Source organism: Sciurus carolinensis, chromosome 15, assembly GCF_902686445.1.
Source record: "Sciurus carolinensis chromosome 15, mSciCar1.2, whole genome shotgun sequence".
In the NCBI taxonomy this organism is placed as follows: domain Eukaryota; kingdom Metazoa; phylum Chordata; class Mammalia; order Rodentia; family Sciuridae; genus Sciurus; species Sciurus carolinensis.
Genome location: NC_062227.1, coordinates 12,261,376 through 12,285,096, shown reverse-complemented (window position 1 = coordinate 12,285,096; position 23,721 = coordinate 12,261,376).

Below are 23,721 nucleotides of genomic sequence, written 5' to 3'. Positions count from 1 at the left end.
TGCTTCTAGGAATTTGTGCATTTCTCCTGGGTCATTCAACTTACTGGCATATAACTGTTGAAAGTGGTTTCTTATGATATGTGGCATTTCTGTGGTTATCATTTGCAATACTGCCTCATTCATGTCTGATTTTGAGACTTCTCTCTTTCATAATTAGTCTATTTTTCAATTTTGTTTATCTTTTCACAAAACCAACTTCTAGCTTCTCTGATCTTTTCTATTTTTCTATTCTCTATTTCATTCATTTCTTTTCTAACCTTTGTCACTTTCTTCTACTGAATTTGATCTTAGTCTATTCTTTGTCTAGGTGTGAGGTGTAATGTTAGGTGGTCTCTTTGAGATTTTTTCTTAATGTAGGTGTTAACACTGCCCCTCTTAATACTGCTTTGGCTGCATTCCAAATGTTTTGGTGTATTTTATTTCCATGTTTACTTGCTTCAAAATGTTTCTTGAATCCCTTTTGATTTATTCTTTGACCCTTTGGCGACCATAAGCATATTGTTTATTCCTGCATGTTTGCAAATATACCATTTTTCCTGTTATTGACTTCTAGCTTCATACCATTGTGGCTAGAAAAGATCCTTGATATGATTCCAGTCTTCTTGAATGTTCTAAGACATGTTTTGTGATCTAACATATGATCTGACCCACAGCATGTGCCCTGTGTGCTTGAGCAAAACGCTATGGGATGGAACGTTCCGGACATGTCTGCTAGGCAGACTTAACCTACAGTGTAGTTCAACTCCACGGTTTCTTCACTGGTTTTCTGACTGGATGATCTGCCCATTGTTAAAAGTGGGGTATTGAAGCCCCTCCTGTTCTTGTATGGCTAATTTTGCCTTCAGATCTCTTGATGTTTGCTTTGCATATTTTGGTGCTATGATATTGAGTGCATGTATACATATTTGTACACTGTTTCTATGAGGAGTTCTTCAATTTCTCCCCTCATTTCTGTTCCTTTTGCGGACTCAAGGTGTTCTGTGGTCTTTTTGCCCATAGTCTCTTCCCCCAGACCCCCACAGCTCCAGCATGCCACAGTACCCAGCTCTACTTGGGAGGACCCCCATCCCCAAATCCAAACCACAACACCATTCCCATGAATGCTCCTAGTTAGGTTAGACAAAACCCACAGGTAGTCCCCAGGCAAACCCTGACTTTCCAAGCAAGTCCTATTCTTTCTCTTATATTCCAAGGGAGGAACCAAGAACAGGTAAGCTTCCTTCAAACTGGGCCAGGTTGCAGGAGGGAGAGGATGGAGCAGAAGAGAGCGAAAATGCCTAGAAATTGCCTACTGCTTTGAGAGTGCTTTTCCATGGTTGGGGACTCCCTTGGTTAATGCAGATTCTTAACTGGTTTCTAGAGCTCAGCAAAACTGCTCTGGTGTGTATACTGTTGTGTATTCAGTGCCTCTGTGGAGGAGTGGGAGTCTCAAACTTCCTAATCCTCCCTCTGTAAGAGCTGACATTACTCCAACAAGGCCTTTCACTCTGACTAAGCCAAATACAGATTTTCCTCAACACAGAATGGTGTGAAGTCCCAATAAACCCATCACATTTGAAGATAACACAAGTTGAAAATGCAGTGACTACACCTAATCTGCAGAACTTGCTGGCTTAGCACTGCAGTACACCAGAGAATGTTGGTGGTTCCCCATCACGATCTCGAGGCTGGCTGGGAGATATGGCTCACTGCTACCGCTCAGCATCACCAGAGATCATACCCCACATCACCAGCCCAGGGTAAGATCAAAATTCAAAATTGGAAGTAAGGTTTCTACTGAATGCATATTACTTTCACACACCATAAAGTCAGAACATTTAAGTTGAACTCTCGTAGGTGGGGACCATCTATACTGCCTTGTCCTCCACTGTGGCCTCCCTCACTTCTTCCTCCTGAGATTTAACCAGCTCTACCAACCCCTGGAGCCCTGTGCACACATCTTTTGCATAACACATGCCCCAATTGGTATCAGCAGAATCGCTCTCGTTCATCTAGGTATGAAATGCCCGGGTGTGGAAATTTGCTGGAAAAAAATTTGCTATTTTTCTTTAGATAGACCTTTGGTGCATCCAACAAATGTGCAAAGCCAAGTTCATCCTCTCCCTCCCTGGAGCTGCCCTCTCTCCAGCTCTCTGTCCCATTATCAAAGCTGTTGAACGACCAGATGCTTTTGAGTTCCTAAGGCTGTAAGAGCTGATCTTGGGTCACATCAATCCTAAGTGTTCCATGTATGTTTGTAATCCATCAGGGCAAACTCACTTCCCTAAGAATGGCCAACTTGCAATGACTGGACACAGGATAGGTCATTCTATGTTTATGCCAAGTTCCTGTGAATGCCTCTGGTCATTGGGTAGTGGAATGGTTTGGATCAAGGAATGTCCACCCAGAATCTCATGTATTAGGTAATGCAGCAATGTTCAGAGGTGAAAAGACTGGATTACAAGAGGTATAACCTCATCAAGAGATTAATCCATTTGATGGATTAATTTTAATTCAATGGACTACTCGGTGGCAACTGTAGGTAGGTGGGCATAGCTGGAGGAGGTAGGTCACTGGGGATGGGAATTATATCTTGTCCTTGGCATTCTCTCTCTGCTTACTGCCTGCCATGACTGGGAAGCCTTCCTCCGGCATACCCTTCCACCATGACGTTTCTGCATGGGAATTGGCCAACCATGAACTGAACCTCTGAAACTGTGAACCCAAACAAACTTCTCCCCCTCTGAGTAGTTCTTGTCAGGTATTTCAGTCACAGTGACGAAAACTAACATAGGTAGTGAGTGATTCTACAAAGCACTGGTGGTCGCCCACCTCCAGAGCTCTTGCCTCCAGTCCTTCATTGATCTGATCACTTTTCTTCAGCCTCTAAAGCTCCACTCAGGTATCTCCTCCTCCTGAGACTGCCATGCGGCCCCTACATGAAAAAAGCAAGTTCTGGAAGGTGTCTGTGGGCCACTCTGCAGAGCTGTTAGGAAGGTAAACGAAGGACCGGCAGCACACTCCTATCGGACACCTGCTGTGCACAGTCGCAGGAAGTGTACCCTGGCCTGCACACTGCTCCACCAGCACGGGCACTCCTCATTCACACCCTGACCCTGCACAGCAACAGGCAGGCACTTCCTGCCCTCCCAGAGGCCAGGGAGCTGCAAGGACAAGGACTCTTTCTCTCTGCAGCCCAGCTCAGAGCTTCTCTCATGGTTGACATTCGATAAATATGTGCTCACAGACTGAACAGAAGGAGAAAATGGAGGAAATTCTGGGTCAGTGGTTCTGAAGATGTTGCGTGCATGGAAATCCCTGGAGAACTTGTCTAAACACAGCTTTCTTCCCTGGGTAGTTCTGCATGGGGCCAGGGGCCGAAGCTGCTGGTCCTGCTGGTCCTCATCTTGAAAGCCCCAGCTCTGAGGATGGTCTATCCAACCAGCTGTGGGGTAGATTCTAAAAGGAAAGGTAGGAGATGTTAATAATCCTCCCTAAAATCTCAGTGGCTGGTTGGCAGGTGTCCTGAGTAACCTCGGGCCAATATCTCCACCCTTAACTAAAGCTGCAGTGGTCATAACCAGAGAGCTCAGAGCCTCCGGGTGAGGAAAGGTTCTGCCTGAGCTCTCTACATCTCTCACTTCCCTGACCCACGTCTGATGCAGGAAGTCCTCTAGGTCCCTATGGGTACAGCCAGAGTACAAGGAACTAATGGTCCCGGAGGAGTAGATAAGCCTCCCTGGCCAACCTCAGGAACTCTCTGAGACGTCTTCCCATGGAATCAAGCTCCTGACTCCCTGGGGGGTCACCTTGATAATATACACCCCCTGCAAAGCTCTCCATTCACTCCTGAAAACACTTCCCAAAAAAACTCCTTGCAAACACACCCTTGTCTCAGGTTCTGTTTTAAGGGGAGTCTACACCAAATGACACCCACAGTCAGGTAGGAGCAGAGCAGTCCCCTGCACCCACTTTAGGCTTCTCCAGCAATGCTGGTTGTTCTCACCTCCTCTAAATCAGTCAACCTTCACCCAGACAAACGATGCTGAGCTGACTCACAGAATAAAAACCAAGGCAGAGATTCCCCCTTACCCAGGAAAAAAATGAACCTGAAGAGGTTTGGTGTCTGATGCACTGACATCTGCTAGGTGCTTACTGTGTACAAGCACTGGCCCAGGATACATCCAGAAAGAGGTATGATGTTCTGAGTGGACCCCAGTACAAGGGCATGATGGTTTTAGGAAAAATGAGAGTGAAGGCACAACAAGACAGATGATTGGGAGACTTATCATCTGATTTCACAAACAGGTGACATGGAAGAGATGCTGTGTGCAGGGAAGCCCTGGCCCCGGACAGGAGGCACAGAGATGCAGTGAACATGCCTCCAGAGGCATCAACCACCCTTTGCACAGGATTGACCCCATCCTATCATTTCTGGCTGTGGAAGGAAGTGATTCCAGGCCTAGAAGAGGGAGGGTGTCCCCCACCCCACCGGCTTTACTGACCTCTCAGTGATATGATTCATTCAGAGGGAACCACTCTGCTCTGGAATCTAATACAAGAAATTGTTTTTAAAGGCAGGAAGGTGAATGACCTATCTCCTGACTATTTTAAAATTCTTTATGTTGTCATTTCTTTCTTGTTTTGTTTTGTTTTGTTTTTCTTCTTCAGTAGAAATATACACAGCAGAGAGACCAGGCGGTCAAGAAGATGAGCCTTCATCCTTCCAAGAGGATTGGGGCTTTCCCTCTGATTAGGTGGGTGGTCTCCTGTGGCTTTGATCCCCTGATATAAAATGAGACATGATCTTCATCTGTGTCTGGGAGCTGGTGAGTTTTGCTCAATTCATCTGTGTCCCCACCCGGACTACATCCTCTAATCACCTGGGCAGGAAACTCACAGGTGAAGACCAAGTATGGCCAGAGCAGGAACCACTGCTCTTAAGGGCGAGGACATCTTACAAACTGTCACAGCACATCCCAGGGGACCAGGGCGGGAACCAGTATCCTTCAGCAGAACCCTGTTTCCTCCACACACCCAGAGACTAATGGAGCCAACTCTGTGTACCCACAACGGCACTTCAGTAGGACCCTAAGGCAGTGTTCGCCCAAACTAAACAAATCCTGCATCCCTTTCAAAAGAAAAAAAAATCACATATCTCCTCTTAACTTAATCATTTGGATTGTAATGTGACTTAAATATGTACATGGTAAAATGAGGTATAAATTTTATACATTTTTACAGCTTTGATTCAACTATAAAACCGAAATAATTTTCAGATTAAGTGCTATAAAACCACCAACCAAATACAATTCAAATAAGCCCCATTAATTTAATGTGACAGGTGATGTTGTTTTGCAGAAACTAATTTGCCAATATTGGGTTCAGAGAAGGAGGCTGCTGCCTCAGGGCTAGTTTTATAGACAATGTTTCTGGATTTTAATTCCAATAAAATAAATACAGAGAATGCCTGTCCCATAACTATGCTGATCCAAGGATATTAATAACTTGAAAGCTTTGTTTCCTGGCCAAGAATGACACATCCCTCCAACCCGGATTTATTCTCTCAGTGGAAATTCTTCTCTTTCAGGTCCTCAGTTGGCTGTGACGGTCCCACCTTGGTTCTTCTCCACCCTAAGTGAAATCCGCCGGCCAGTTTCATAGGCTGCCTTCCAATCCCTCCATGTCTGAGATCTGGACAGGCCCCATCTCCCCTTGAACCTCCTGCTTCCCATCCTCTGCTCTCCTCAACCATATTCCACCTGCACCTTTACAAACATAGGTCAAGCCACGTTATTCCACCAATTCACTTTCCACTGGACTTCCTTTGCATTTGGATTAAATCTACTTTGCCTTTGTCCTACACAGTCCCCTGTGATGGACAGTGCATCGCCTGGACCTCAGCATCTCTGCGTTCTTCTCTGCCAGCTTCCTTTCTGTTTCTCAAACACCCCAGCCTCCTCACACCTCAAGTCTGTGCATACATCTCTCTACCCTGATGACTTCCCCTGGGGATCTATCTTCAGCTCCTGATGTTGGTTTCACAGAAGAATAACTGCTCATCCTCCCAGTAACATTGTGGTTTATGTAAACTCAGCCCTATTGGCTACTGTCCATCTTTATTGGATTTTGGAGTATAAGTTTAGGTACTGGAAGCTGCTACAATGGATAAAACCCCAGAACCTCATGGTTAACAAGCCTCTCTTTCGAGCTGACTTTGCACTCATGTGAAATAAGATTGCTGCTGATTGGCAGGTGGATCTCCTCCATACAGTGACTCAGGGACCCAGGCTCCTACATCTTGGGTCTCTCCCACCTTTACTTCATGGCTCCCAGTGATGCCAGAAAGGGAAAGTAGATATGGTGTCACCCATCAGGTGGCAGGTGTCCACTGTGGGTATACCTGTATCACCATGTGCAGTGTGCAATCTCTAGTGTCTACTACTCAGCCTTTTGACCTTTCTGTAGGGGCAATGCCATAAATCAACATGGACACTCAGTATGTTTTGGGAGAAATCCTAAGTCTTGGCTAGCAGCTGTGAATGTCTCAAGTGTGTAAGGAAAACCTTCGCATGTTCACGCCCGTCAGGAACACCTATGGAGAGGAGCATTCTGCTCTGGTCACTTAGGAAAGTAAACAACTGTCCCCAAATTTACCTAGTGTTACCAAGGGAACTTGCATAGGGGCCTGGTGGTCTGATCCCTGTGGCACATTGTGATTGGGTTAAAAGGCTATAAAATGTATGATTTCTCCTGCAATACACGAGTTTGCAGGTTGCTCGTCACAAGCCTGCTTTTACCCAACTCCCAGGATCTGGGTATTGACTCTGTTGGCTCTTTACTGCACCTGAGCTAGCCTGGCACACCCTACACGTATGGATATCACATCCATGTTGGTGCAATGGATGCCCAGATCACCCCTGATATGCTCACGTCACTCTTGGAGAGTGATTATCAAAACAAAAACCCAAAATGATTGCAAGTGAATATAATATTGTAAAAATATAGTGGCAGTGAATGAAGTCTACCCAAATGTAGCAGACTGTACTAATTCAGAGTTTGCAAGCAGCCATCCATCATTGCTTTTGTTTAGCAGAAACTCACAGGCAGACCAAGGAGCAGAAAGCCTTCATTGTGGAAAAGGGGAAGGCTCAGGTGAGCCCCAATGGTACCTCAAGTGAAGAACTTGGTATAGAAAAAGACCTTGCAACAATAGGGATGGACCTGAAAGATATATGAAGTGAAATAAACCAGGTAGATGAAGACATACCACATCATCTCACTCATCTGTGGAATCTAAAAAAGGCAAATTCATGGAAGCAGAGAGTAGTACAGTGGTAACCAGGGATGGGAGTGGGATAGGAGGGTGGGAAGATGGGGGGCTCCCCTCCTGTCCATTCATAATTCTCACCAGTGTTGAGTACTGAGGGCATAAAGGAATTGTGCCCGTCCAGGAGCTGAGGACCTGCCATGGCCAGAAACAGGAGTCCCAGCTGTCATGGAAGCAATGACCAAGTGCACTTAGATCGCACACAGGGATTTACACACACTTGCACACATCTGTGTTGCATGCCTACACGTGCTTGACACACATGTACATTCACCCGGATACATTCACACACACAACCACCCTCACACAGGCATACCCCATACAAACACCTACACACCCACACGCTCACATGTACCATCACACATGTTCATATATTCACACACTCCCACGCATCTGTACACACATGTTCACATGTACTCTTCTGTGTGTTCACATGCACTCATGTGTTCACACGGACTATCACAGATACACATGTGCATGTTCACAGGTGCTCATGTGCTCACACACTGACTCACACTCACACTCACAGGCACTTGTATGCATATCCACTCAAACTCACACTCCCATGTGCAGCATGGTGGAGATGATGGCAGCGGAGAGCCGTGATGCAGGGGAAGACAGGTGGGGTGCTGTGCGTGGCCCCCGGCGTTCTGTGACCTGGGCTGAGACCATGCCCTGTCTCCCTTCCAGGCCTCTTCACCGGCCTCAGGAGCTCTTCCTCATCAAGGCACATTCATAGGAACCCCGCTCAGGCTCGGCTCCTGGGCACACAGCCTAAGGCCCGCTCCTTGCTCCTACGATGGCCAGGAACGCCTGCCAGACCTAAGAGGGGCCCTCTTGCCCCAAGAGGAGCCCACCCACAGTTCCAGCAAGCCCCGCCTGCTTCCTCTACCCGGCTGCCTGGGGGGCCCGTTGCCGGTGGGGTGCAGGCTTCCTTGGCTGCAGCTCAGCCTCTGCATTGCCTCAGATCCCAGTGCGACCTGCAGATCACTGGGGAGATTTCAGGCCCCCATCCCAGCCCCTCGCCCCTCTCCACTCAACTGCCAAGCACTCTGTGAGCCGGCTGTCACTCTCCTGTGGACTAGAGCTTCCTGCATCAGGAATCGGAGCTAATTTGCCCATTCTCGACTCCCCAGGGCCTGCAGCACTGTGCTCAAGCATTCCGTGAATATGTGTGCAAGGAATAAATGAATTTCACTTCAGGTTTCCAATCAGTTAACCAAAGCAATGGAAGCCACTGAAGTCTAATCAATGCCTTAGGACTAACATATAATTTATTGACTCATCAAAGTGATAACCATTCATCAGCGGCCCTCAGACCTGTTTCCATAGCTATAGGGCAGCCGTGCCTCAGCCAGTAATGAAATTCTGTGAAGTGGAAACAGAGGCAGTTGTACATTCAGCAGTGGATCCGTGTTCCATTACAAGATAAAATAGTAGTGTCATTATTTCCAGACATTACGGCCAACCAGGTAAATGATAATTTTAGATGCTAATTCCAGGCCCATTCTAAACAAGAGAACTCAGCTAAATCCTCTCACTTTCTTAAGAAAAAAAGGATATCATTATGTAACAATTTAACTGAGTGTCTATATCAACCCAGATGCACCAAGGAGAGGAATCTAGAATGACTCAGATCAAGGTAATCCAGGAGAACACTTTGTTCAGCGTTCCTCTCCTGCATCTTCATTTCCCATGGCTGCTGCAACTGACTACCACATGCTTAGTGGCTGAGGGCAGCATGAATGTCTCCTAACCTCAGCTTTAACTCATCTGCGTCCTTCTTTACAAGGATCCTGGTGATACATCAGGCTCACTTGGATAATCCAAAAGAATCCTTCCATCTCAAAATCCTTCCGTTAACTGCATCTGCAAGGGAAGTTTTGTTATGGAAGGTGACATGGTCACAGGCGCTAGGTATTAGGACATGAACCTACCTTGGGTTTGGGGGACCATTATTCAGCTGGTCACAATGGATAAATACCAAACAAGATGAAGGTGGTTTGGATCAATCTCCACATTTATTGGGGAATGCTATTTCCCTGGAAACCCCTGAAGGACTCTTGATGGAGTTAGAAGTGAGTAATTTCATGTTCCACAGAGAGAATAAACAGCAAGGAGGGACTGGAAAAAGACTTGGTGATGGTCCACAGCGTGTTCTCCACTGGATCACAGCAGACCTGGCTGGCGGGGCACTGTGGAAACTCTTTCTCTTTCTCTCTGCAGCTGCTTAAACTGCACCTGCTGGTGGATTAAGAAATGACTAGCTTCTTCTGGACTTGGAAGCTTCCTTAAAATAGATCTTTCCAGAAAAGTAAAGTGGGGAAAAAAAAAAGTACAGATCTATTAATATTTTTATAACGGACTTCACACATAAGCCACTGATTGAATCAGAAGAGACAAGAAGAGACACCGGAAAGATGAAATCATACTATATTACTTTGCTTTCTTCCATTTGACCTTCTTCCCACCCTCTCCCCACTAGCCTCCATCCCAGTGAATTTTAAAATTTCTAGGTTTCAGACTCTCTGAACCTCAAAGGAAGCCCCTGTTGTTGTGACTAAAATGACTCGCTCGAGGCACCGGTTAATGTTGTGGAGACGTGTGTGGTCTTCATTCACAAACACAACTACCCAGAGTCAAATGGTCCCCAGGTACGGAAACGTGTGACACCCCAAGGCCAGATACCCCCTGGACATTTACCTTTTCCTTTTGCATGTATTTGCAAGACTGGCCAGGACAGCCTGCTGGTGCTTCCTCTAAACCTCGTCTCCCATCTGGTCTTTGCTCTCCGGCCTCCTCATGGATGCCCACCTGAGCTGCACTGTCCCCAGGCCTGAGCTTCCCCACACTCTGCCTCTCAGCCTCCTCCCCACCCTCCTCTCCTCCAGCCTTCCCCCTGCTCTCCCGGCTTCTGTCCTCAGCCTTCTTGGTGCTTCCATACGTCACGTCCTGGTCCATACTGCTCCTCCCCTCCCCCAACACCCTTCCCCTGGCCCTTCTGGCTGCTGCATCACCTGGAATGTCCCCTCCTCCCAGCCGCCCACTTTGGTCCCCCTGGACCATGCCAAGCCCATGTCCTGCAACCGGATACCATCCTCCACCGCACTAGACATTCCCCTGGGTTGTTTTCCATACTCTGATCTGTTTATTACCACCGTATCTGTTTATTTGCTCTTCTGCTGGTTCAATTCCTATTTCCCCAGCTGGGCTGCACAGGAAGCAGGCTGCTGTCTTCCTCTTCCTGAAATTGCCTTCATGTTGGGGGATCCGCTGGGGAGATGCCCTCAGCGCTCCTTACTCTCCCAGGGGAGGTGGAGGGAGTGTTTTTAGAAGGAAAACAGGAACACTTCTCTCCAGGAGCCCAGCATTGCATCTGCACTGAGCTGAGTGACTGCGCTCATGGTTGCCCCTTGCTGGAAAGGGCCTGTGCCTCCCTGAGTACACAGTTCTCCTGGATCATTGATCATAGGATCGATTGGCCTGAGGCTGCCCTGGCCCTCTCCTCCTCCTTCGAGACTGACGTCGAATCCATCACCAGTCACAGGTTTCCTCAGTCATTCCCCAATGATACGAGGAGCTGGAAGCTTGTGTCGAGATGGTCTTTCCAGAGGCTGGTCCACTGTTCCTGGTCTCACTGACTTCCCAAGGAATCCCCTTCCTTGCCCCAACAGCTTGTCCTCCATTCACTGGGCTCTTGTCAAAAGATGAGCAATCACTTGGGTTTGCAGTACTGGGTCTGCCCAATCCACTTCTCCAGACTCAGGGGTCGGCCCCATGTGGTGAGGCTGGGGCTTCCTGGCATTGCTGAACAGGTCCTGGGGGAGCCTCCCTTCTGGTGTCCAGTGCAGGAATCTCCTGCCCCAGGTGTCACAGGGACTGCCCACTTTCACTGATGTGTCCTGACTGCCCTATGCAGAGGTCAGGGCTTTAGTATATACACTAGGGCCTCCACCCCCTTTCTGTTACAGGTTAGCTCTGAGGTGTCCCCCCAAGCTTGTGTGTGAGACACTGCGAGAGGCGAAGTGATGAGATTATGAAGCTTTAACCTGATCAGTGGATTAATCCACTGATAGGAATATTAACAAGTGGATGGATCCACTGACTGGATTAACTGGTCACAGTAGGCAGGTAGGCTGTGGTTTGAGGAGGTAGGTCACTGGTGCCTGCCTTTGAAGTTCCCATCTTGTCCCTAGTGAGTGAAGCTCTCTCTGTCTCTGCTTCCTGAGGCCATGCCCTAAGCTTCTTTTCTCTGCCATGTTCTTTGCCATGAGGTTCTGGCAAAGATATGGACTCAGGCTCAGATATGGACTGAACCTCTCAAACAGTGAGCCCCAAATAACCTTTTCCTCCTCTAAGTTGTTCTTTTCAGGGCTTTTGGTCACAGTAATGAAAAACCTAACTAGAACGCTTTCCTTAACCCAAATCAGATAAATTGAGGCCCACTAAGGGCTCCTTAAAATGTGATAACCTCCCCAATGTGATAACCTCCCCAGGAGAAAGAGCACTTTCCCCAGGCAGCAATCATCGGGTACTCTGGGGATGACATTTGAGGTTTTTCTTGACTTTTCTGAGACCTACTTGAGCCCAAATTGAAAAGCAGGGCCCATCTGCTCCTCTCTTTGTTTCTTTGTCTGGTCTAATTTCACTGTAATGATCCAGGGAAGCTTCCATAGAAAACTAGATGGAGGAGGATTTCTTCTTAAATATCACATCCTCAAAGAAAAGTCTGATTTCAAATGGAGAACCACAAACAGCCAAAGCATCAGAAATTAGGCATTGCCCTCCAGTGAATCTATCCTTTTCAAAAAAAAATTTTTAAAGAAAAAACAAATCTTATCATGAAGCCTGTGCCTTTGATCGTGTGCTGGGACACATCTTGCAGATGCCTGTCCCCACCAAACAGAAGAGGCAGTGTTCCCAGAACCACCCTGTCCCTGGAGCAGGTCAGCCTTCCTGGTTCAGGATAGTAAAGCCACAATCACTGAAAGGAACATGGGTTCCATTCATTAAAAAAAGTGTAAGATCCACAGGCACTTGGTGTTCCAATTTTATGTTTCTTAAACAGTTTAATACGCTTTAATAACTAAAATTTTTCCCATGTGTTTCTTGTGAACAATCTATTGGAAACACCCATACCTCACCATGACATATGAGTGACAGCTTGTCCTGCTTCCCAGAAAAAATATTTTTTGTCCCTTAAGAAGTTTACCTTTCTATGAGTTGTGGGGATGGAGAGACACTAAGGGAAATATAAATATGCTGATAGGAAATTATCTCCAAGATAATGGTGACAATGAACATCATTATTAATCTCAGGTGTAAAGTAGTGGGTTTACCATGATCCTGTTCTTGTACATAATGTATGTGTGCGTGTGGATGCGATGCTGGTATAGTTACAAAAATATTAAATAAACATGTTGGAGTATGGAGGCCCGCAGGTCACACTACTCCTTGGATCAGGGTTCCCACGAGGGTGCTGGAATTAAACATTGCCGTCTCTAAACAAATTTCCCCTAAGCAAACCCATTCCAGGAAGTGAGAGGAGAAAAACACATTTCAACAGAACGGCTCCACCTGGGTAGAAGCAGGAACTAGCAAATCCCGGATACTCTAAGAAGAAAAATGCTTTTAAATCTCTTAAACTCTATTTAAACATTTGAAGATGTGAAATAATGCTAGGTGACTCTCAGGCACTTACTGGCGATAAGGCTGTTCCTTCCACATTACCCAGGAATCTATCGATGCTTGCATTACCAACATTTTCAAGTACTCTTGAATACTTCTCCCATCTGAACGCAGGCTGCCGTCAGCCTCCTGAGTTTGCTTTGAAGCTCATGGTCTAGTACGAAGGAACCACGACAGGGTGTCCATCGCCCAATCTCAACAGGTCAGACAGTTACCCAATGTCTCCCTCTCAGCCTTACCTTCTTCTTCCACCCGATTGTCCACATCCTACAGCCCCTGAGAAACTGTTTCTCCAGTATTCCCAGTGAGTTCCCAACATATCTTGGCTGTTGGTTCTACCTGGGAGACTCTTGCCCCAGAAACCCACATGGCTGGCTCATTCACTTAACATCTAGTCTCTACTCAAATATCTCCCTAATTTTTTTTCCATCCCATTTACACAGATCCTTCGGGACATGGACTTCATTCAGTGGTGTCTGCTTCCTGCCATATCCACGTGCATCTGTACTCACTGAGTGAATGAGCAAACATACTACACCACGAACTGCCGAGGGAAGCCCTCTGTCCTTTTTATATTCAGGACGTCAATCTGTCAATGAGCATTCAACAAATGCTCATATCTAACTGGACAGGTAACTGGACTGAGGTGTGACTCTTGACTCAGCCAGAGGCAGGACTGGACTTTGTCTTAGATCTCTGCAATCAGCTTCCCAGGTGAGAATCTTGCTGGATACATGATGGATACTTGTACAAACATCAAGTGATGGTCAATCTTTAGCACCTCAGAAGACTATCGAGAATGTTCAGGAACTTAGACTCTTCACTTGTCTAGCTTCTTTTTCACTAGATAGTAAGGAATTGGGGGTATTGAAGGAGAGCAGATGAGAGGATTCCGATCTGCTTATATTAGGATAAAAAGGAATTTGTCTCATTTTTAAGAAACTCTCAGTTAAGTGTTATATCAGCCCAAATTTCAGTGACTAGCACAACCAGGGTTTGCTTCTCATGCACCCCAAGCTGCCCTAGGCCCTGGTATTTCTCTGCACGTGGGATTAGGCTTCTAATGGCATCTCCACGTGAATACGTACTTCTTGATTAGGGAAGCAGGAGGGGGAAAGGAGAGGTAAGTGTTTGTCAACACTTTATCATCACAAAGTGACCATCACTTCCACTCACATTCCATTGGTGGAAGAAAGTCACATGACCATGGTCAATTCAAGGGGCCAAGGAGCATTATCTCTTGGACAGGTTCAATATTGGGGGCCCATGTTGATAAACAGTAGTGATATCAGCTGCAAGGTCACTGCATTTGCTCTGTAACTTTAGAGAGACCACCCCAAGGTGCCGCCCTCTCTGATCTCCTCTGGAGAAGGAGTCTCATTCTTCTGAACTCAAGAACAGTTACCCAGAGATCAGTAATAGCAGAGCTCATGACAGCTCTGTCCCCACCTGACCTGCCCCAGGCCTGGACAGCCATGTACCGCTCAAAGCCACAGGACTGAATCAGTTGATTTGGGGAGTAGCTGTAGTCAAGACAGATAGACAAACAGACAGAAAGGTCACATCCTGGAGAGCTCCAGAGCAGGGAAAAGGTGAGGAGCCCAGGAAAGACCACTGAGGACGAGCAGCTGGTGAGATGTGGCGGCCCTGAAGGGGGCATTTCACAGGGGAGGAAGTGGCCCACTGCCAGATGCTCTACTACGGTGTGAACATGCCGCTCCCTCACCAATAGTTGGACTTCCATTTCTCCCTCCACCCTCGTCCTTGCATCTGCATGCATCTCAAGACTCCTTTGGCCAACTGAATGGAGTAGAATGAACCAGCTCTGGGCAGAGGCCCTAGGTGGTCAGTCAGCTTCTGCTTCCTATCTCTTAGAACACTCACACTTGGAATACTCCCTTCTGAAACCCAGCTGCCATTTCTGAGAAGCCCATCCACATGGAGAGGCCCCACCGGGCTTCTCTGGTCCAGGGTCCCCATCAAGCTTACAGCCAACAGACAGTACCAATGACTTCCACAGGTGGGCGCCATATTGAATATTCTGGCCAAACATTCAGGTGACTCCCACCATCTGAATGAAACCACACAAAAAACCAATCTAGAACCATCCAGCTGAGCCCAGCCTACCCAGGAAGCCCTGACATACAGCAATACATTGCTGGTTAAGTGTCAGGTGCCTTTTTATGTAGCAGGAGCCTGGGTGGAAGATGGACCACTGCCTTTAGCTATGGTAAGCCCATTGTTGACCTTGGAGGGGGAGAAATCACCCTGACTGGAATAGAGCCAAAGAATGGGAGGAGAAATCAAGACAGGAAGCCAGCGAAGGAGTTTTGCTAACAGAGAAATGAGGTAGTGGCTAGAAGGGATAAAAAGGAGGGGTGTTATTTCAAAACAGGAGATGTTTTAAATTTGTTTTTTTTTTTATTATTATTGTATACAAATGGGATACATGTTGTTTCTCTATTTGTACATGGAGTCAAGGCATACCATTTGTGTAATCATACATTTACATAGGGCAATGATGTTTGATTCATTATTTTTTTCCCTTCCCCCCCACCCCTCCCACCCCTCTTTTCCCTCTATACAGTCCTTCTTTCCTTCATTCTTACCACACTCCTTATCCCTAACCCTAAATTAAATTTGTTTTGATTGACCTGTAATACTTATACATATTTACAAGGTATAATGTGATATTTCGATTTATGTACATGTTGGGTAATGATCAACTTAGGGTAATTAATCATACCATAAAGCCTATGGTAGGAAAATTCAAAATACTTTCTTTTGACCACTCTGTGATCAACAACACACTGTTGTTCATTACATTCACCCTGCTGTGCCGTAGAACATCAGGACTTCTTTCTCCCACTGACTGTAAATTGTCACCCACTAACAACCTTTCCTCTTTCCCCCTCACCCGTTGTCCCATCTCCAGTAAGCACCACCCTATTCTTGACTTTTATGAAACCAGCTTTTTTCACTTCCTCATGTGAGACCGTGTGATGCTTGCTTGCTCTCTGTACCTGGCACAAGCACAGCATGCTATGGCTGACTTCATGTAACAATGTCCTCCAGGTCCACCATGCTGTCCCAAATGACAGGAATTTGTGCTTTTCATGGCTTAGTAGTTTTCCATTGTGTTCCTGTAATATATTTTCCTTATCCTTTCACCTCTTGATGGACACAGGGTATCGGCCATACCCTGAACATGGCCGATAGGGTCACAGTGGACTCAGGAGTGAAGGTGTCCCCTCAACATGTGGACTTCAGGTTCCTGAGAACATACCCAGGAGGGGAGAATTGTGGTAGCATGTCCATGTGCTGAAGGAATGGCTCAGCAGAGAAGGGGAAATGGATGATGTGAGAGGGAAGGGGAAAGTTCTGGAAGGAGAATAGGAATATGGAAACTGGTAGAACTCTGGCCATCTATGGGGCCAGCTGTGGCTCATGTCTAATGACAAAGCCTGTCCTCTCCCAGAGGTGGCCGAGAACTCAGCCGTAGGAGAGGACAATGACATCCGCAGGTACAGATTGGTGGCTCATGTCATGGATGTGCAGGGGAGTTTGAGCAACTTCCCAACTGGGTACCTGTGTGTTCTCCACAGAAAATGTAAGTCATTTCCAGATGAGGGGAAGGCGGGAAGGAGAGAGGGGGGCCTCTGAGGAGACAGAAGGGATGATAGAGAAACCTCAGCAGGTGAGACGGGAAGCAGCAGGGGCCACAGGCATGTCCGTGAAGACTGTGCTCTTAGCCAGGAGGCAGCTGAAGCGGGGACCACCTCTAACAGACTCAAGGTCCAGTGAAGCGCGGCAACCACACGGGCTCACAGGGCCACAGTGAGGCCAGGATAGTCTGCCCTCAGGATGCAGGAGGGCTTCCTGGAGGAGGGAACACTTGAAGGGGATTAAAAAACAAGAGGGAGAGCTTGCTGAATGGGTGCAGATTGGGGAGGGAGTGACAGATGTGAGAGAAGAGCATGCAGACAAATAGGAAGCAGGAAGGAATTAAAGTGTCGTAACACAGAGAGGCAAGAGCAGGTGTGAGGCAGGAACTTCTCCCGTCCGTTGAACAGTAGGATGAGCTCTGGCCTACATGGAAGGTAGGCCTCGATGTTAAATACATTGCATTCAATCTACTGTTCTAGATACACAACAAATTCTAGTGACCAAGGTATTTATCCATTAATGTAATAAATAATTATTGTATGTTATAGTTAAAATAAGTTTTGGCTTTCTGGACTAAGAAATGTAACCTGGGCTTAAACAAAATGGAATTTTATTTCTCTTTCATTTAAAGACATCAACATTAATAAAAGCAATCCAGAGGTCAGCGGTTCTGTTAAAGAATATGGCAACTTTGACATGACAGGCTCACTCTAGATTTAATCCCATCATTCTTAGCATTTTGCCCTATTCCTTGGGCTTCAAAATGGCAGCCAGAGTTCTAGCCATCACATCTGCACTCCAGGGCAAACTTCTTTTAAAAAGACGTACCAAACCCAGCTTTCATCCTCCAGAGATTTGCTAGGCTTGAACATGCTAAGGAGAATCTCAGCCACTGGTTTCTCATCGCTTTTCTTAACACACTGGCTGCCAAAGCTGTCTCCGGAGAGAGGGCAGGATTCAGCAGAGCCTCTGTTGCTAGCATTGTGAGGAGGGTAGCAATTCTGGTATCCATGCATCTGATGCTCCTCTACATTCCTGGGCTCAACTGAAGCCCTGCACCAGGGGACCTGGAAACTTGCCCTTCTCAGGGTTTAAGTGACACAAGCAGGAAGGAAAGGGGGCAGAACTGGCATCTCATATGCCACATTTCACCAGTCAGAGTCTCGAGGCAGGACGCTGGTAGATGCAAGCTCTCCTGGCCTCCCCAGACAGACTGCTCCTGTTCAGAGGCCACCTGGATGACCACCCACCTGCCATGTTTCCCTGTGAGACTGAGGTCAGCAGCGTACCTCCTTGCTTCCTGTTCCTCCTCCCTCATTGTCCCTGGGCCCTGCTCTTGCTGTCCTGGGCTCACGCCTCCTGATGAAGCCTTAGTACCTGACCCTGGCCTTAGTCTTCCTACCCATGACCCTTGGATGAGGCTGGGGCCTCCCCAGAGTCCACACGGTGATTTGCTTCACATCTTGTGGAGGACAATGTTTGCACAACCATAACAGCTGCGAAGAGAGTAGGCGGCATGTCCTTTGGCTGCCAGCTAATGGAGAGGTCAGGAAGAAGCTGCAATGGTTGGGATGTGTCCCCCCAAAGTTCACATGTTGGAAACTGAATTCCCAAAGTCACCCATTGAGCCTATGCAAGGATGGAGCCTGTGAGAGTTAATAAGTTAAAGTTGGATGAGATCATGAGGGTGGGGCCCCAGTGATGGCGTTAGTGACTTTATAAGGAGAGGAAGAGAAGCAGGCATGGTGGGGCACACCTGTAATCCCAGTGACTGGGGAGGCTGAAGCACGAGGATCAAAAGTTCAAGGTCAGCCTCAGCAACTTAGCAAGGCCCTGTCACAAAATTTAAAAATAAATAAAAATATAAAGGATTGGGGATGGAGCTCAGTGGTGAAGTACCCCTGGGTTCAATACCCAGTGCCAAAAAAAGTAGAGGGAAGAATAGCTGAGCTGTCAACCTTGCTCCATCTTGTCAAGCGATACCCTCACCATGTCACGATGCAGCAAGGAGGCCCTCGCCAGATGCCAGCTCCATGCTGCTAAACTTCCCAGCATCCAGAACCGTGAGCCCAATTAAACCTTTATTCTCTATACATTCCTCAGCCTCACACATTTTGTTACAACAACAGAAAACCAACTAAGACAGAAGGAGAAAATGAATGTTGAGGTAGACAACCAGCAGGCTGGGCCCTGGATGCCTACAGAGGGGTAGACACACGTTTAGTACATTAGAATGTCTCCTAAGCATTATAAAAAATTGAACGCCTGTGAGACACATCGATATGTAAGACCATGAGCTTTACGCTGACACCATCTTTGAGGAAGCCCTGCTAAAACAGATCTTCCTGGTAGCCCTCCCTGTAGATGTCAGAGTAGCCCTGGTGATTTCCAGTGAAGGACAGAGAGCTGTAAACAGACACAGCTCCACACCCATCCTGGGAGTGACACATTTCCAAGGAAAGTATCAGGCACCAATGCCTCCTATTTGCAGGCAGTTAACCCACGCAGGTATCGATCTCTGTAGACGTCTGGGTGATGCTGAGCGGCCCTGCACATCAATCAAATGCACAGTAATGGGAACAGCCTGGCCTTACAGGAATAGGGGAGACAGCCACAGTGCTTAGAGAGGAAAGAATGTCCTGGTAAAAAGCCAGTGAAACACATTTAGAAGAAGGAAAGAGAAAGAGATTCAAGCAATTACCTGGCATCTCCATTCTTTGGCTGTTGACTTAATTGCACACCATTTTCATACCAACTGACAACCTTCCAGAATAAAGGGCTATGGGAATAAAGGAGGTTGCATTTGTAATTTAACTGCTTCTGGCTGTGAAACTCAGCTCTGTTGACCATTTTCAAAAGTCTTTGATTTGGGAGTTAGGAATTTTCTAGTCAATTGCAAGTAAATTAGTGAAGACGGAAGTCTCCACTAATGCAAAATCCTGAGCCCAAGGAATGGAAGCTGAACATTTCTTTAAGTGGCTGAGGACCCAAGCTGCAAAGGACAAGGTGCAAATTTTCTATCCTATTGAAATGCTATTTCAGAGAACCTGGTGAAAATCAGGGTATAAAGGGGGACGGGGAGGGGATAGCAACTCTCACCAAGCCATGGGGCAGAACCTGGGCCAGGGTGCTCCTATCCCTTCAGTTAGCTCAACAAGCAACTGTCTCCAGGACAGATTCCCACCCCCAACTTACAGATGGGAAACTGAGGCTCAGGGAAGGAACAGACTTGCTCAGACCAACAATTGATATGAAGTCACCATTTTGTCACTGTGTAGGCATCCATACACATTTCCTTTTCTAGGATGGTCTAACTATCAGCTTGACTCAAAATAGATTAATTTGTATCCATCCCTTTCTAGAAGGGACCACTGCCCCTATATTACTGTAGGGCTCCTCGGAAGAATCTATATCTGTAAGAAATTTTGAGTTCCAGTTCCAGGAGAGGCAGGACCTCTCTATCTCTTTCTTATTCACCTCTCATTTCCAACCCCAGGAAAATGACCAACATTGAGCATCCTTAATCTGAAAATCCAAAATTCAAAATACTCCAAAATCTGAAATTTTTTGAGAACCACAAATGGAAAATTCCACACCTGCCCTCGTGTGACAGATGCTATGATTTGGATAAGAGTCCCCCAGAGACCCATGGGCTCAGACCATGGTGCTTTGGGGAGGTGGTGGAACCTTCAGAAGGTAGAATCTATTGGAAGGAAGTTAAGTCATTGAGGGGGCATGCCCTTGAAGGGGACTGTGGAGCTCCAGTCCCTTTTTCTTCCTCTCTCTTTGCTTCCAAGTCATCATGAAGTGAGCAGATTGCTCCACCATGCTCTCCCCACCAGGATGTACTGCCTCACCATGGGCCCAAAACAACAGGGCAAACTGATCTCAGATTGGAACTGTAGAAGCTGTGAACCAAAATAAACCTTTCCTCTTTTTTTAAGTTTATCGTCTCAGGTATTTTGTCACAGTAATAGAAAGCTGACTAACACAATGGGTTTCAGTCAAAATGCAGGTACACTAAAATATTTTGTAAAATTACCTTCAGGCTATTTGTATAAGGTATAGAAAACATAAACGAATTTCGTATTTGGATTTAGGTCCCATCCCATATTCTGTATATATAAATATTCCCAAAATCCAAAATATCCGAGATACTTCTGGTTCTAAACATTTTGGATAAGGAATATTCAACCTGTGCAAACTGTGCAGGGTATTCCTCACTAAAAACTTTGATATCTGAAGCAAAAACAAAATGAATTTGGGTTCTGGGGAAACAGTTAAGTAGACTGAATAAATGGCTCCTCTTTCTGTCCAGAGAGATTTTAGTAAGAACTGACCAGGTGCCACGCAGGGTGCTAGGCAGGAGGAAAGTGAGATGAACCAGGATGAGCCCTTGAATCAGGGAGCTCCTGGCTCAAGGGAGTGGACATGCCAGGAACATGGACTCTCCATGGCCAGAGTGCTGCCTTCTCTGGGGCCTTTGGGGACATTGCTCAGGGTGTCTCTGGACCTGAAGTACTGTGAGCTGCTCACGTCCCCATCTTTCCTTAGTGCCATTGATCCTCAGAGCATCCCACTCTCCTGCTGTGGCCTGCTGAGAAGACTCAGTTATGGGATGTTAAAATGGATCTGCTGGGTCACACATGGTAACAGGACTGGAACGTTCACCTAAATCTTTCGTTTCCAGATCTAGTGAGTGTTCCATGCCACCGTTGCCATTTCCCGAGTTCTAGGTTTTGTCACTAAGCAACAGTTACTAGGTCAGAGAACAGCTCCCTTTTTCTTGCCTGTGTGCCATTTATATATACCTAGCCCATTACCAGCCAACTCCTTGGAAACTGTATACGTGTGTGGCCACGGGTGACATCAGCATCCTCCACAGGTCACAGAGACTTCACTGTTCCCTCACTCCTGCTGGAGAGAAATCCTGTGTTCTTAAACTGAACAGGGAAATGTGATGTCCAGAGTCCCAGCAAAGCAAGACTTGCTCCAAGGGAAAGTAAGGAACCTGGTACACAATTTAGAGCCAATCTATAACCTCTGCCTTCTGACCTTTTTCCAGGATAGGAAGATGTTGGATTTGCATACAGCAACTCTGAATTTGAAGTCAAGGGATATCATCAGTCTCTCATTAACAGTGAGACAGGACAGAAGGAACCACACGCACAGAGAGGGAAGAACAGACTTTTGTGTTCCTTGTCTTGGGGACATGCCCAGAGTGAGTGTCATTGCTTCATCCTCCGGTGCTTACCTGTGGGTCACACTGTCCTTATCCCAAACCCCCCAGGGGTTACCTGGCACTGACATTGCTGAAGACTCTGTCTGTCCAGGTTTCCTTCTCAGGAAATAGTTGATAAGGCAGGATGAGGGAATTGACCAGAGGCTCCCAAAAATGCAGTCTTAAAAAGTGACCTGGAACAGAATGAGAAGATGACAGAGAGGCAGGCACTCCATGGACTGAGGAGTGACCGGAGGTGGCGTGGCACACACACAAGATGCTCGGTGGCAGACATGTGAGGACGGACAGGTGGCACCCACCCAACCCTCAGAGGCAGGAGGCCTCATGCCTGACTCATGGAAATGTCCCACAGAGGGGAGCAGCAGAGGGGGCAGGCACAGTCCACGCTCCCAGCACCACGGAAAAACCGTGGCCACCAGAGAGGATCCACACCGAGGGCTGACTGTGTGATCAGGAGAGGAAGGGAACCGGTTTTAAATGCCAATACAACTGCAGTTTAACGACCTCCACAAGGTTCAAAAGAGAGGAAAAAAGGGGCTGAAGGTGCCACAAATGAATCAGAGGCTCAAACAGGGACGAAAACGAGGCTCTTTTGCACCACACCACCTGGATGAAGGTAGAAGACGGGCTCCATTGTGGACCCAGAGAACCGAGATCCAGCAACTGCCCAGGAGACCAAAGGGGTGAGGCAGGAACAACCACCCTGCCTTGTGAAAAAAGGGCACCAGAGAATTCCAGCTGCCCGTCCAGGGATGCGTCAGGCAATCCTGTCCTCTGCCTGGGGCTCTGAACAGGAGGAAAAAGCCTTCCCATGAGAAATCAAAACCTCAAGCTGGGCCACATGCATGTACGAGTTCCAAATGTGCACTATTCATGTGGTCAGGGCCTCGTGAGCCAAGAAATGAATGTAAAAACTCGTCTGGGATGGGAGAAACCCCAGGCCCCCCAGCAAAAGACAAACAAAGCCACTCTGTGGGAACGTTTTCGCAACCCGGGACACATGTGCGCCGGCCTCCGGGATGGCTGGGACTGGGTCTCCCACAAGCCGCTTCCACTTCCTGCTGGAACTCTGTGAGGCACTCAGATTGTGATCTCTGCATCTCCCGCTGAAGGGGACGGGACTCCAGGTCTGCGCAGCAAGAGTCTAAGAGGTGCCTGCAGCCCCTTCTCACATCCGAAAGCAACCAAGGAGCTGAAACTCCTAGGGTCATGGCAAAAGGAATCGGGAGCCTCAATAGGGACAATAGGGGTGATAGTAAAGAAAATAAGGGCAATGGATTAAAACATGAGAAGATATTTAAATCCCTGGGTACACAATGGTACTTTAAAAAAGATGCAGTAGAGGAATTAACATTATTTTGAAACCTGGAAATAAATGATCAAATATTTATCCTTCCTTTTCTATATAAACTCTCCTACTGGTATCAAATAGGTAAGGAGGGAACATTTCCTCTTTATAGAAGCTAGAAAATGATAAAGGAACCAGCACAGTGGTGCACGCCTATAATCCCAGCAGCTCGGGAGGCTGAGGCAGGAGGATCGTAAGTTCAAAGCCAGCCTTTACAACGGTGAAGTGCTAACTAACTCAGTGAGACCCTGTCTCTAAATAAAATACAAAATAAGGCTGGGGATGTGGCTCAGTGGTTGAGTTCCCCTGAGTTCAATCCCTGGTACCCAAAAAAATAAAAGGAATGCTAGCGATAGAACATGACAATTATGCCACTATTTGGGGGAGGTGCTGTGGTTCAAACCCAGGGCCTCGCAGACGCTAGGCAAGCACTCGACCACTGAGTGACAACCCCAGCTCAATTGTACC